Here is a 13078-nt window from a genome sequence, read left to right on the forward strand (position 1 = left end):
AAGTTGGCAACAGATAGAGACAGTCCCTGCCGTTTGACGGGCTTACAGTCTAATCGGGGGAGACGGACAGACAAGAACAATGGCAATAAATAGAGTCAAGGGGAAGAACATCTTGTAAAAACAATGGCAACTAAATAGAATCAAGGCGATGTACATTTCATTAACTAAATAAATAGGGTAATGAAAATATATACAGTTGAGCGGACGAGTACAGTGCTGAGGGGATGGGAAGGGAGAGGGGGAGGAGCAGAGGGAAATGGGGGGAAAAGAGGGTTAAACTGCGGAGAGGTGAAGGGGGGGTGGTAGAGGGATTAGAGGGAGAAGAGGAGCTCAGTCTGAGAAGGCCTCTTGGAGGAGGTGAGTTTTAAGTAGGGTTTTGAAGAGGGGAAGAGAATCAGTTTGGCGGAGGTGAGGAGGGAGGGCGTTCCAGGACCGTGGGAGGACGTGGCCCAGGGGTCGACGGTGGCATAGGTGAGACCGAGGGAAGGTGAGGAGGTGGGCGGCAGAGGAGCGGAGAGTGCGGGGTGGGCGGTAGAAAGAGAGAAGGGAGGAGAGGTAGGAGGGGCAAGGTGATGTAGAACCTCGAAGCCTAGAGTGAGGAGTTTTTGTTTGGAGTGGAGGTCGATAGGCAACCACTGGAGTTGTTTAAGAAGGGGAGTGACATGCCCAGATCGTTTCTGCAGGAAGATGAGCCGGGCAGCGGAGTGAAGAATAGACTGGAGCGGGGCGAGAGAGGAGGAAGGGAGGTCAGAGAGAAGGCTGACACAGTAGTCTAGCCGGGATATAACGAGAGCCCGTAGCAGTAAGGTAGCCGTTTGGGTGGAGAGGAAAGGGCGGATCTTGGCTATATTGTAAAGGTGAAACCGGCAGGTCTTGGTAACGGATAGGATGTGTGGGGTGAACGAGAGAGACGAGTCAAGAATGACACCAAGATTGAGGGCCTGAGAGACGGGAAGGATGGTCATGCCATCCACGGTGATAGGGAAGTCTGGGAGAGGACCGGGTTTGGGAGGGAAGATGAGGAGCTCAGTCTTGCTCATGTTGAGTTTTAGGTGGCGGGCCAACATCCAGGTGGAGACATCCTGGAGGCAGGAGAAGATGCAAGCCTGAAGGGATGGGGAGAGGACAGGGGCGGAGATGTAGATCTGCGTGTCATCTGCGTAGAGATGGTAGAGACTTTCACCTGCCCACTGTGTGACCTTGGGAAAGTCACTTAACTTCTTTATGCCTCATTTCCCTCATCTATAAAATAGGGATAATAATAATAATACTGGTATTTGTTAAGTGCTTACTATGTGCCAAGCACTGTTCTAAGCGCTGAGATAGATTTAAGGTTGCAATACTTGTTTTCCTTGTGAGCCTGTGCAGACTGTGAGCCTCACACTGGACAGGGATTGTGTCTGAACTGATTAACTTCTATCTATCCCAGTGCTTAGGACAGTGCTTTGTACAAAGTAAGGACAAATGCCATAACAATAATAATTTAATATTTCCTCACATCCCATCTAGATAGAAGTATAATGTTTGAATATCATATTAGTAATATTAACCACTCCCTCCTCCATTCTATACTATATACTGCTGCTCCATTCTCTTCTTGAAATTTTTATCTCAACTCCCCTCACCTCAAAATTCTCTTTTGAGATGAACCATATTTAAAGCACTTGGCAAAATTCAATGACCCGAAACTTTTGACTAAAGCTCTAGATTCCTCATGGAGCTTTGGAGGTGAGGGATACAGAGGGAAAGAGACAGATGTAGAGATATAGACTTCAGGTCATTGATGAAGGAAGCAAGAGGAAGGGGAAAATGGAGAAAACAGACTGCAGAGATTTTCTGGTAAGTAGTCTTCAACCCAGTTCCTCATTGCTCAGTTAATCGCTTTTCACTCTTAGTCAATTTGTGAATTTTCTCTAAGAAGTATGCAGAGAGATAAATATGTATACATAAACATAAAATATTAAACATAAAATTATTATTATGTTTATATTTTGAATCATAAATTTACAGTCTTCAAAGTTATGTAAATCTATACAGAAATGTCCATTTGACAGCATAAATCAATTGCCAATGACAACAGTAAACAAAGCAAACCACCAAGGCTTTGGAGAAGATTAAGAACCAGGCAAAGTCAGTTACAGGGCATGTCGATCACACTGGCAGCCTGATGGCAGAGAATGAATCAAAATAAATCACTCATGCTACTTTTCTTTAATGCCATCCCATCTCAAACAGTGTGACATAGCACTTTACTGGAAGACCCCTGCAGTACACATGAACAGAATTTGGGGGAGGTGTTGCTCAGTGAGAGCAGATACTTTATCAAAGTCAGGATGTAAGGACAGAGGATCTAGAAGACAGCCCAATTTGTGAGAAACCCACCACTGCAAAATGATCTCTCCTTCTTTGTAAGCAATAGAGGAGGGAGCACTGATGTGTAACCATTCTTTTAAGCTATATTCTCCAGCAAGTGTAAGAACTTACCATTGGTATCATCTTTGACAATGAAAGACAGGTGTGTGTGTGTATATTAAAATATTAAAATATTACACATATTGATGGTGAGATCATCATGCCGATTCTGGGCTCAGCAGATAGAAATGATGAGAGGCAAATTCAGGGAAGGTTTTTGAGTGCCGTACAGCTGAATAGTGATTGAGTTAATCAGAATATATCTCCCAGTGCTTCCTTGGTCAGAGGTGGTGAGGTTTCAGTTTCTGGTTTTATTAAGACTAAAAATGCTTTTACGCACTAAGCAGGGAAAAGTCTTTGGCCAAGATTTCTAAGCCAGTAATTTACCTTGAGTTACCATCAATGTTGGTGACCTTAAAATTCTTCTAGGAGCACATGTCAGACATCAAAAAAAATAAATAAAAGATAGAGACCAAGTGAATCTCTGAGTAAAGCCCTATGAAGAGAAATCAGAAAGAATCAAATAATGAATTTTGGGATGAACCCCACTGAGACTTGCTCATATCCAGAAAAAGAAGCATTCTGGTATACCCATTTTCATCTAACGAGTCCAGTGGCAGCCCTCATTACATGGGAGGATCATCGTCACAAGTAATTAAAAGCAGAATGCAAGATTGATTTCTTGCATATTTCATTCAGTAATTAACCACAAAGTTTTTGGGCAAGTCTCAAACTTTATTCTCCAATTTCTTTTGATTCTCCAATTTCTTTTCTTATAAACTGATTTTGCATCCCTTCTAAGAACATTTATTTAAAAGACTTATGGAATTATATTTGAAAACCCTTTAAACTTAGCCAACTATACTTAAACTATAAACTTTGGCCAAATATAAACTGCCAAAATGAAGAATTGAGGCATTCAGATAATTCAGGCAAAAAAAATTCCTTTAAGTGAATTTAAATTTTCACGGTTTGGAAAAACAGTAAATCTTTCAACATTGACCAAGATATTTTGTTTTTCATTCTTCCCCTCAGTCAATGTATTTTTCTTTTAATTGAACCTTCTTGCTGTCATTAGCAAAAGCACTGCAGTTTCTCAATTTAATGTTTATCCAGCTAGAGACAAAAACACCTACTATTTCAGTATTTCCTGGTTAGATATCGTTATATTACTCTGGAGACACTATCTTGAAGAAACCAAGGGACATTTCCTTTTATGGAAAATTCAGAGGCCGTTATTTTTATGACTTCTAATTTTGATATTTGTTTTGCAGTGGGCTACAATAACCATTTAGGAATGGAGGTTATGCAAGATCCTGACATCAGCAGTTTTTATTCAATCCCAGGTAAGCAAGAGCCAAAATGGAGAAGCTCTACCTGATGAAACAATTTGCCTGTGAAACATAACTACATTTATCATCTACATTCTCTAACTTAAAATTCTCTGTATTTCTTCTTGCTTGCAGGATATTTCCACTTGGTTGTCTCATAGACACCTCACATGTAACATGTCCAAATCCGAACTACTCTTCTCTATTAAATTCTCTCTTCCCACTTTTCCCTCTCGGTCAATGACCCTACCATCCTCCCAGTGCCAGGAGCCTTAAATCTCAGGGTTATCCTTGACTTCTCATTATCTTTCAACTTTCACATTCAAGCTACTACTAAATCCAGTAAGTTCTCACTATGCAGCATTTCCCATGTTTATGGATTTTTCTCCACCCAAACGGCTACCACCTTGGCCCAAGATCTCATAACACAGATGGACTACATATCAATCTCCTCATTAGTCTCCTTGCCTCCAGCCTCTCCCCACTCCCATCTACAATTCACTCTACTATAAAGATCATCTTATTGAAGCATATTTTTCAAAGCTCCCTGCCCACAGAAACCCTCCAGCACCTTCCCATTTCCTTCTGCATTGAGTAAAAGCTCATAATTGGCCTCAAGGCTGTCCACCAACTCTCCCCATTTTCCATAACAGTCCTCTTCACTCACTACTGTCCAGCCAGAAACTCCTACACTATTCTAAATAATAAATAATATTAATAATGATAATGGTTTGTTAAGCATTTACTATGTGCTAAGCACTGCATTAATATATCAGATAATCAGGACAGACACAATCCCTGCCTGGTACACGGTAAGCTCTCAACAAATACAACAATTATCATTAGTAGTAGAATTATTACTATATGGAACTCACAGTCTCTCAGGGAAGAAGAGGAATTTGATCTCCATTTTACAGATGAGGAAATTGAGGCACAGAGAAGTTAACTGATTTGATCAAGGTCACATAATAAGCAAATAGCAGCTGAGATTAGAAATCAGGTGCTCTGACTTCAGGCCCATACTCTTTTCACTTCATTCCAGGAACCCCAATGTCAGTCCATCTGCCTAACTGATGGACAGCATTTTGGGGGTACTCAGACCTCTCCCCCAGAACTCTTTCTCATATACCCATTTTACAGGTGTTAGGGGGGCAGGGTCTGCTGGGAATAATGGGAAACTGATTTCACTTTCTTTGATAAAAAACAGATACTATAAAACTATTTTTCTTGAGAAGCCGCCTACCCTAGTGGAGACATTACAGGACGAGGAGTCGGGGAACCTGGGTTTTAATCCTGGATCTGCCACCGTCTGAGGTGTGACCTTGGGCAAGCTACAATTTTTCTTTGCCTTAGTTTCTGCATTTGTAAAAAATGGATTAAATTCATGTTCTCCCTCTCCCTTAGATTATTAACCCCCTCATCGGGCAGGGACTGTGTCTAATCTAATCATCTTGTATCTACCAGTGCATAGTTGAGTGTTTGACAAGTCATAAGCACTTAATAGATACCACAGTTATTATTACCACTATTACTATTGTTATCGTTATATACAACCAGCCATCAGTCACATATGAACTTGTCTTGGAAACTCAGAAGTACCTTTCAGGGTAAACCTATTCTGGGATAGCAGAGGGATTATTTTCTGATCTAAACACAGCATCCTCCATTCACCATTTTGCCTCTGCTTTATGATCCTGCTGCTGTCTGCCCTTTCATTCAATAGTATTTATTGAGCGCTTACTATGTGCAGAGCACTGTACTAAGCGCTTGGGATGAACAAGTCGGCAACAGATAGAGACAGTCCCTGCCATTTCATGGGCTTACAGTCTAATCGACAAGCCTACAGGTTCTGATTTACCCCCAAACTCGGCTCAGTCCCCAGGGAGTCTTCTGAATAAATCTTGCCTGAATTATCTGGGTCATTGACTAAGCTGCGGCTTTCCTACTAGAGTTGGATAGATATGGTCCATATGCAAAATGAATACTACATAAGGTTCTCTGCATATTGAGAGATTTTTTATGAAGTTTGGAATTGTTCCAACCATAACATAGTTTGTTATTACTGCACCCTTGTTTGGCTTATTTATTTAGGGTTAGTGCTTTGATTCTTTAGGAAATTCAGGCTCTGGCAGACTGGTCTGTAAGAACTAGTGATTTGCAGGCTATTGAGTTGGTTTTTCTTGTAGCTTGCCCATAAATTGACACAGGATGCTAGTCACCACCCAAATACTATTTTTAAAATATGAATAAGGTTTAAGGTTTATTTTTCCAACTCAGCATGTGTGCTTAACTAAGCACTTTAGTATTGCACAAGAAAATCCTCTTTGCCACCTTAACCACGTAGATTTCATCATATTCATTGCAGGAAAAGGTGCATCATTATTCACGCTTATGGTGGCCTCGTCTACCTCAAGGGCATAAAAGCCTACTCATCTAGTCTTATATGTTTTTACAAATGTTTTTGCTGGTCTTTTATTCTCATTGAGTGTTATGCCAATGAAAATTCAAGTGTGTTATCAGGACAGATTACTGCTGATCAGACTGTTGAAGGATACTGAGATTTATGCAAGTCACTAGGGACATCCCACAATCCTTTACAGTCTCTACAGGGAGATAAAGATTGATATAGGCACTATATTTGACCGGTGATGAGTGTGATATACCACCAGTATCAGCCTGGACCAAATTAGCAGTCCTAGTATGAGAAGGGGAGGTTTTGGGAGGTGGGTCCAATTCAGGCCGAGAAAGCCTGTCCTGTTTCAGTCAAATGGTAGGTACCAAAAGAGAGAACAGTAATCAAGAGAGGGGAATTGGATTCAACCTCTCAGGGGTACCTCTCAGGGGTACAGAGAAAGCAGACCCGACAACTACTTTGAAGTTGTCTCTGTCCACTGCTAATGGGATTGTGTCAAATCAAGACCACGTCCTGCAAGTGCCCTGACATCAGCTTAAACTCAGTTAGGAGACACAACCAAAACTGGTAGGATTTAGGTTTTACAATCTAAGTTTTGGTGGCTAGCATGCACAGTTCAGAGACCATCTCAAGAGTGGGGGCAGCTAGGGGTGGGGAAGAGGGCAATGGAGGGTTTATATAGAATTTGTGCCTTCAAACTAACTGCCAAAGAACTGAATAAGAACGTGTCTGTTTTTAATTCAATCAATGGTATTTCTTGAGTGCTTACTATGTACAGAATACGGCACTAAGCACTTAGATGAGTACAGTGCAACAGAGACGGCAAACACATTCCCTGCCCACAGCAAGCATACTGTCTAGAGGGGGAGGCAGACATTAATAAAAATAAATGACTCATACTATGTAATGTAAAGATATGTATATGTGTTGTGGGGTTGAGGGTGGAGTGAATATCAAGTGTCTAAAGGTCACAGATTCAAGTGCGTAGGTGATTTAGAAGGGAGAGGGAGAGTTTAGCCCTCTAAATAAGGTTCAGATTCTGAAAAATGGGACTTTTACTGAATTTAGACCTATCACTTTAAAATATGCCCTAACTCTGTCTTTCAAATTGCCTCAAGAGGCTTATATTCTAATTTTAAATCCAAGCACAATGAGTGTATGTTAAAAGTGACGAGTCTAAAAGGCCTCCTAAATGAAATCATTATCTTGAAGATTTAACTTAATGCTGTAGTGCCTTGCAGTATCTAATCTTTTTCCCTAAGTTTCTCTCAATAAATTTTCCTTGTCCCCCACCCTGCTTTCAGTAAAAAAAGGCATCTTGAAGCTGTCTCTGAGGGGGATGCGGGCTAAATGCAGACACGAAGAGTGCCTGGGTATATTTTAAGGTACACAAAAACCAAGATGTGTAACTTACCATTTTACCTCTAAAGAGGACCACCTCGAAATTGCTCAGCTACTTCTCTGGGGATCGTGTTCCAAACTGACAATGTCTTCAAAGAATTACTACCAGTCACATTTCTCACTTAAGGACTGTTTCTTATGGAAGCCCATACAGTTTTGGATCAATTAATTTATAAGGAACTAGCAAAGAGACTGAGTTTTTTTGTGGTTAAGGGCAAGAGTTCATACACCACTGCCACATACAACACCCTCTGCACTGACTCACAATGACATTCACACTCCTCTCTACATATTCACTGACACATTCAACCAGAGACAATGCATGCCTTCCCAACAAAAAACACAGATGTTCTCATGTGGAAAATTATTTCCTAGGGGACATCAACAGAAGGAGGAAATGAGAGGAGAGATTTTCATAAGAAGAAGGGATATTTATGGAGGAGTAAGGGAAGGGTTTGCCTTGGCCACTGGGAGAAGGGAGATTCCTGCCCCAGGAGGGAAAGGAGAAAAGAAAGAAGGGAAGATTTCTGACGTAGAGAGGAGGGAGTCGCATAAAGGAGGAACAGGAAAGAAATATGAATTCTCAATATTAGAGGGTGGAAAGGGAGACTTTCAAAAAAATAATAATAATACTGTTAGTGTTTAAGTGCTTACTATGTGCAGAGCACTGTTCTAAGTGCTGGGGTAGATACAGGGCAATCAGGTTGTTCCAAGTGAGGCTCACAGTCTTAATCCCCATTTTACAGATGAGGTAACTGAGGCACAGATAAGTTAAGTGAGTTGCCCACAGTCACAGAGTGGACAAGTGGCAGAGCCAGGATTCGAACCCATGACCTCTGACTCCTAAGCCTATGCTCTTAGTTTCAGGGTGTGCAGAAATAGAGGGAAGAATCCCAAATTGAGGTAGGAATAGGCACACCTGAATCAAGATAAATTAATATGTCTGCAAGATCTAAATATTCAGTATAGGAAAAGTTTTTTGGTGAGCAAAGGACCTGCATTCTATTAAGACAAACCTTCCCTGCTAGGTTCAGAAACAGGCTTAGATCCTTCCTAATTTGAAGGTAATCCAGCTTCCTGAAGAGTGGCCTCAAGGAGTGTATGTGCCCCTGAAAGAGCTTAGCTTTCCCAGAGGAGAGGAAACATAATTTTCTGTTCTTTCAGGTTCTGAATGATAAGGAGACCAAAACCTATGTAGAAGACAGTAGATGAATCTTAGATATTTTTCATGGTGGGTGGAAGCAAGTTCCTTCCAGGTAGGGATTTACAGAGAAAGTGGATTCCTCCCCTTATCCTTACACACAGCAGTAAACCTTTTCAACTTTGCATGGCCCATGTCAAGACGCACATTGTTTTCCCAGCTTAATGACTTATGAGATCAATCCTAGCAGCAATTATTGGCAAGACCAAGATAAACACAGTCATAGAATTCTGTTTCCTAGGCAGTATACTTATGAACAATGAAATGACAGACAATGAAATAGAAAATTGAATCCAAAAGGGAGCACAATGAGTGTATGTTAAAATCTTTGAGAGAAAATGGGGACAATATGGTACTGAACTCTAGATGAAACTGAAGGTCTACAGAGCTGTAGTCCTGTCCAACCTTCTCTAAGGTGGTGAGACATGGACCCCAACTCTGACTACCAGAGTAGTTCCATCAGCGTGAGGGGATATACTCGATGTTGAACGGCAAGGCAGCATCACTTCCCCTACTCTGTATTGCCCTTGCAGTTGGATTGAGAAGCAACGTGGCTCAATGGAAAGAGCATGACTTAGGAGTCAGAGGTTGTGGGTTCTAATCTCAGCCTCCATTACTTGTCAGCCATGTGACTTCTGGCAAGTCACTTAACTTCTCTGTACTTCAGTCACCTCATCTGTAAAATAGGAATTAAGACTGTGAGCTCTATGTGGGACATGCTGATTACCTTGTATCTCTCCCACTTAGACCGGTGCTTGGCACATAATAAGCACTTAACAAATACTATCAATATTATTATTATTTGTGCCCTTTAAGCACTTACTATTCACCCCACCCTCAGTCCCACAGCACCTATGTACATATCCAGTGCTTAGTAAAGTGTTTTGCACACAGTAAGTACCATTATTTAATTTTGAAGGGTGGCAGGGCTGTGGTGTGTCAGATTTGCAGAGAGAGGAGATACCAAGCCAGGTAAACAGCATGCATGAGGAGATAGAGGGGGCAGAGTCAAGAAGCAGATGGAGTTAGGAGGCTAGTTTGGATCTTCCTTTTCTGCCACACACGCCTGGATTCTTTATAAATACAAAGGGCAGGGTAGGTATATATTACATTCTAAGCTTTGGGAGTATGGAAACGGGCCAGCTTTGCCTATATACCAGAAATCTGGCATACGGATTACATCAGTATTTCTAGCTATACATTTAAAAATTGGGGTGTGCAACAAAGAAAATTCTGGGAAATAATTTTGCTCTCCAGAAAAATCTCTGTTTGGGAGGTGGCAGTTTTATGGGTTATAGAAGCAAAATGCAGTTTTCAAATCAATATTGGAAAAAAAAAGCACAATATGCTCTCGGTAAAGTAACAAACATTTCCTTTTTAAGTCACAATTCATAAAAAAAGTCTTTGAACTGAAATGAACACACCAGCTTTCAAATTCCTCATTGTTCCCTCCTAAATGCAAAACCTGATGGCAACAGAATAATTTACTTTCAAACTAGTATGCATTATGGAAAAAAATTCCATCTCCAATAAGTGTGAACTTTTTTGAAGCAATACAGCAGAACTAATCTGAAGAAAATTAAGGAACCGCCCTGGATTCAATGGCTACAAGGTGCATTTTTTTACTCTTTCACCTAATTCTATTACTCTCTGTATCTGGGCAAGCACACTCAGGGCTCCCTTCTTATAGTCGGTTGAAGCTTCTGATCCCTATCCCCACTTGTGTCTAACACAATATTTCAAGTGGTTTCGGAATGTTTCAAGTGTGCAGCAAAGTCACAGTTTGGACACCAATGATAACCTTGCCATTTGACCTACCTTAGCTACATGCTCCATTTGGGCTGGACAACGCTGGGTTAGAATGACAGTACTGTCGGTTTATGTGCAGTAGAAGTGGTGAAAACCGTGTGCAGAGCACTGAAGTAGGCACTAAGAAAGACTACACAAGAGGGGAATTAGACATGGTCCCTGTCCCTCAGTGGGTGGTGATGAGGTATGAGCAGAGACATTCTCTTTGCCTCATCCCTTCCTTAGCAAACAAAACCACAGAGGGATCCTTGCTATGCCCCTGCATTCCTCCCTGCTATTTACAGCCCACAAAAAAAAAAAAAAAGGACTACGTTTGCTCAGGAACCTAGAGGATTTCGCAAGGTGGAACGAGACAGCTCAACAAAATTATTTTGCACTCCATTATTCAAATCGAGGCATGATTAAAAAAAAATATTACTGATGACCTATGTTCCTGTTGCTGCCCAGTATTATTTAATTAGAGATATAAGTGGTATCTTCCTGAGCCCTGGATCAATCCTATATTAGAATGAGGGCAATCTATAGAAATCAATATGTAATAAAGGAGATGGATGAGCAATACAATTCTCCACTAGGTTTAAAATGTTACTAGAGATTAAAACTGAAAGCATTAAAATTATACAGGTATTTGATTGGATCTGTAGAAAACAGTGTAGAAGAAAATTGCTTCCTTTATGCATCCTGACTTCCCGTACTCTCTCCTCTTTTTATGATCCATCGTGTTTTCTGTTTTGTAGCATGTTGTGTGTAACAATGCTTCATTCACTTATTCATTCATTAATGTTGGGAAATTATGTACAAGAAGAAACACACTGTTGTTCGATGTTGTCAATAAAATACCATCACTCTTCTCAAGGTCCATGTCTTCCTGGGGAAGTGATGTCAAATGTTTCAAAAATTTCTCAGGTGATCTGAGAAACCTCCTGTTCTTTCCCAAAAACTGATTGCTTCACCATCCTTTTTGCTGGTGTGATACAACCTTTAGCTTCAATCGAAGATCCTAAAGTGGTTAATATTCTAGCCCTGTTTAAACCCCCATCAGTTTGAATGAGAATGAATCTCAAAGGCCCATTTTTCATTTTCATAATACTTACAAGTAAATTCTGATAATAATGATTTATTTGCAGATTTTACAGTGGTTTTGCATAGAATATACCATGCTGAAAAGTGAAAGATCTAATTCAGATAGAAGGTGTATTTTTCCTTTTCTAAGGGAGAATGACTAAGACAAATCCCAAGACTCCTCATTAAGGAGGAAATGGCTACATTTTCTGACTAGGGTCATTTTAGGTGCTTTTTTCTATGATGAACTATTTTTAGAAAAATGTACTCATTTCTAAACCTTTCCACATTAGGTGGTGTTGGACTGCATTGCTTCCATACAATGTTGCTATCCAGTATGAAATGTAAGCATGTGAGCATAGATCTTTTTAATATTTTAAATTCAATTTTACTTATATTTTCCATTAATGCTTTATATAAACCAGACATTAAACTACTTATCCAATAAATTGATTGTATATATTGAGTGCCTGCGTTTTTAGACCCTACAAGCACTGAGATAGATACAGGGTAATCAGATCAGAGAGACTTACTGTCCCATACAAGGCTCAGAGTCTAAGCAGGAGGGAGAACATATATTTACTATCCATTTTATATATGAGAAAAATTGAGACATAGCAGATCAGTAGATCAATAGAGTAAGTAGACATGATCCCTACCCTCAAAGATCTTACAATCTAGAGAGCCAGACATATTAAAAGAAATGACTTGTATAGGGGGCAAAAGAGAGTATAAGGAAATGTACATAAATTCTGTGGGGGGAGAATAGGATAAATACTTAAATATTTAGTGGATAATGACTCAGGTCCCTCTCATGGTCACTTCTGGAGAGCTTCCAGTACTCTACCAGTCTCGACTGTGGGAGGAAGAGTCAAGCAGAGGCCTACGCATTCCATTCTGAGCTTGGGCAGTGGCTAGTGAATGGAAGGCAATCTGCTACAAATCAAAACCCACCTGTGTTGGGCAGCAATGGCATGGGAGAGAATTGAGGGTGGAGACAAGTTTACTGCGTGGAAGTAGGCAATGCTAAACCACCTCTGTATTTTTTCCCCAAAAAACTCTATGGATAAACTACCAGAATGACTTTAGATAGAAGTGGGGCGTTCTGAGAGAGATGTGTCCATGGTGTTGCTATGGGTCGGAGATGACTTACCAGCATAAGACAACACTAGTGCATAGAAGACAAGGTATGAAGGGAAAATAGTGTGAGTAAATGAGAGTTAGTCTAGGAAGGCTTACTTAAAGAAATATGATTTTAGTAAGGCTCGTAAAATGGGAAAGTTATGGTTGTTAGATATTAAGTGGGGGATGCTCCAGGCAAGAGGAATGACTTAAGGAGTGGAAGGTAGATGAGGTGAGAATGAGGGACAATGTGCCTAACAGAGGCCCTTACCTCTACAGAGAGGGCACTAAGGGAGTGGAACAGAGGTGGCCTCTTTCTACTCTGAT

At 40.6% G+C, this 13078-nt stretch overlaps 1 non-coding gene across 1 annotated transcript; it reads left to right on the plus strand.

Annotated features, from left to right (window-relative positions):
- The first annotated feature begins 12435 nt into the window (after positions 1-12435).
- On the plus strand, positions 12436-12573 carry LOC114815811. Its single transcript, XR_003763612.1, has one exon. It is a non-coding gene; the product is annotated as a small nucleolar RNA SNORA7 (small nucleolar RNA).
- Positions 12574-13078: the final 505 nt, after the last annotated feature.

Source organism: Ornithorhynchus anatinus, chromosome 12 (assembly GCF_004115215.2).
Source record: "Ornithorhynchus anatinus isolate Pmale09 chromosome 12, mOrnAna1.pri.v4, whole genome shotgun sequence".
Lineage (NCBI taxonomy): Eukaryota > Metazoa > Chordata > Mammalia > Monotremata > Ornithorhynchidae > Ornithorhynchus > Ornithorhynchus anatinus.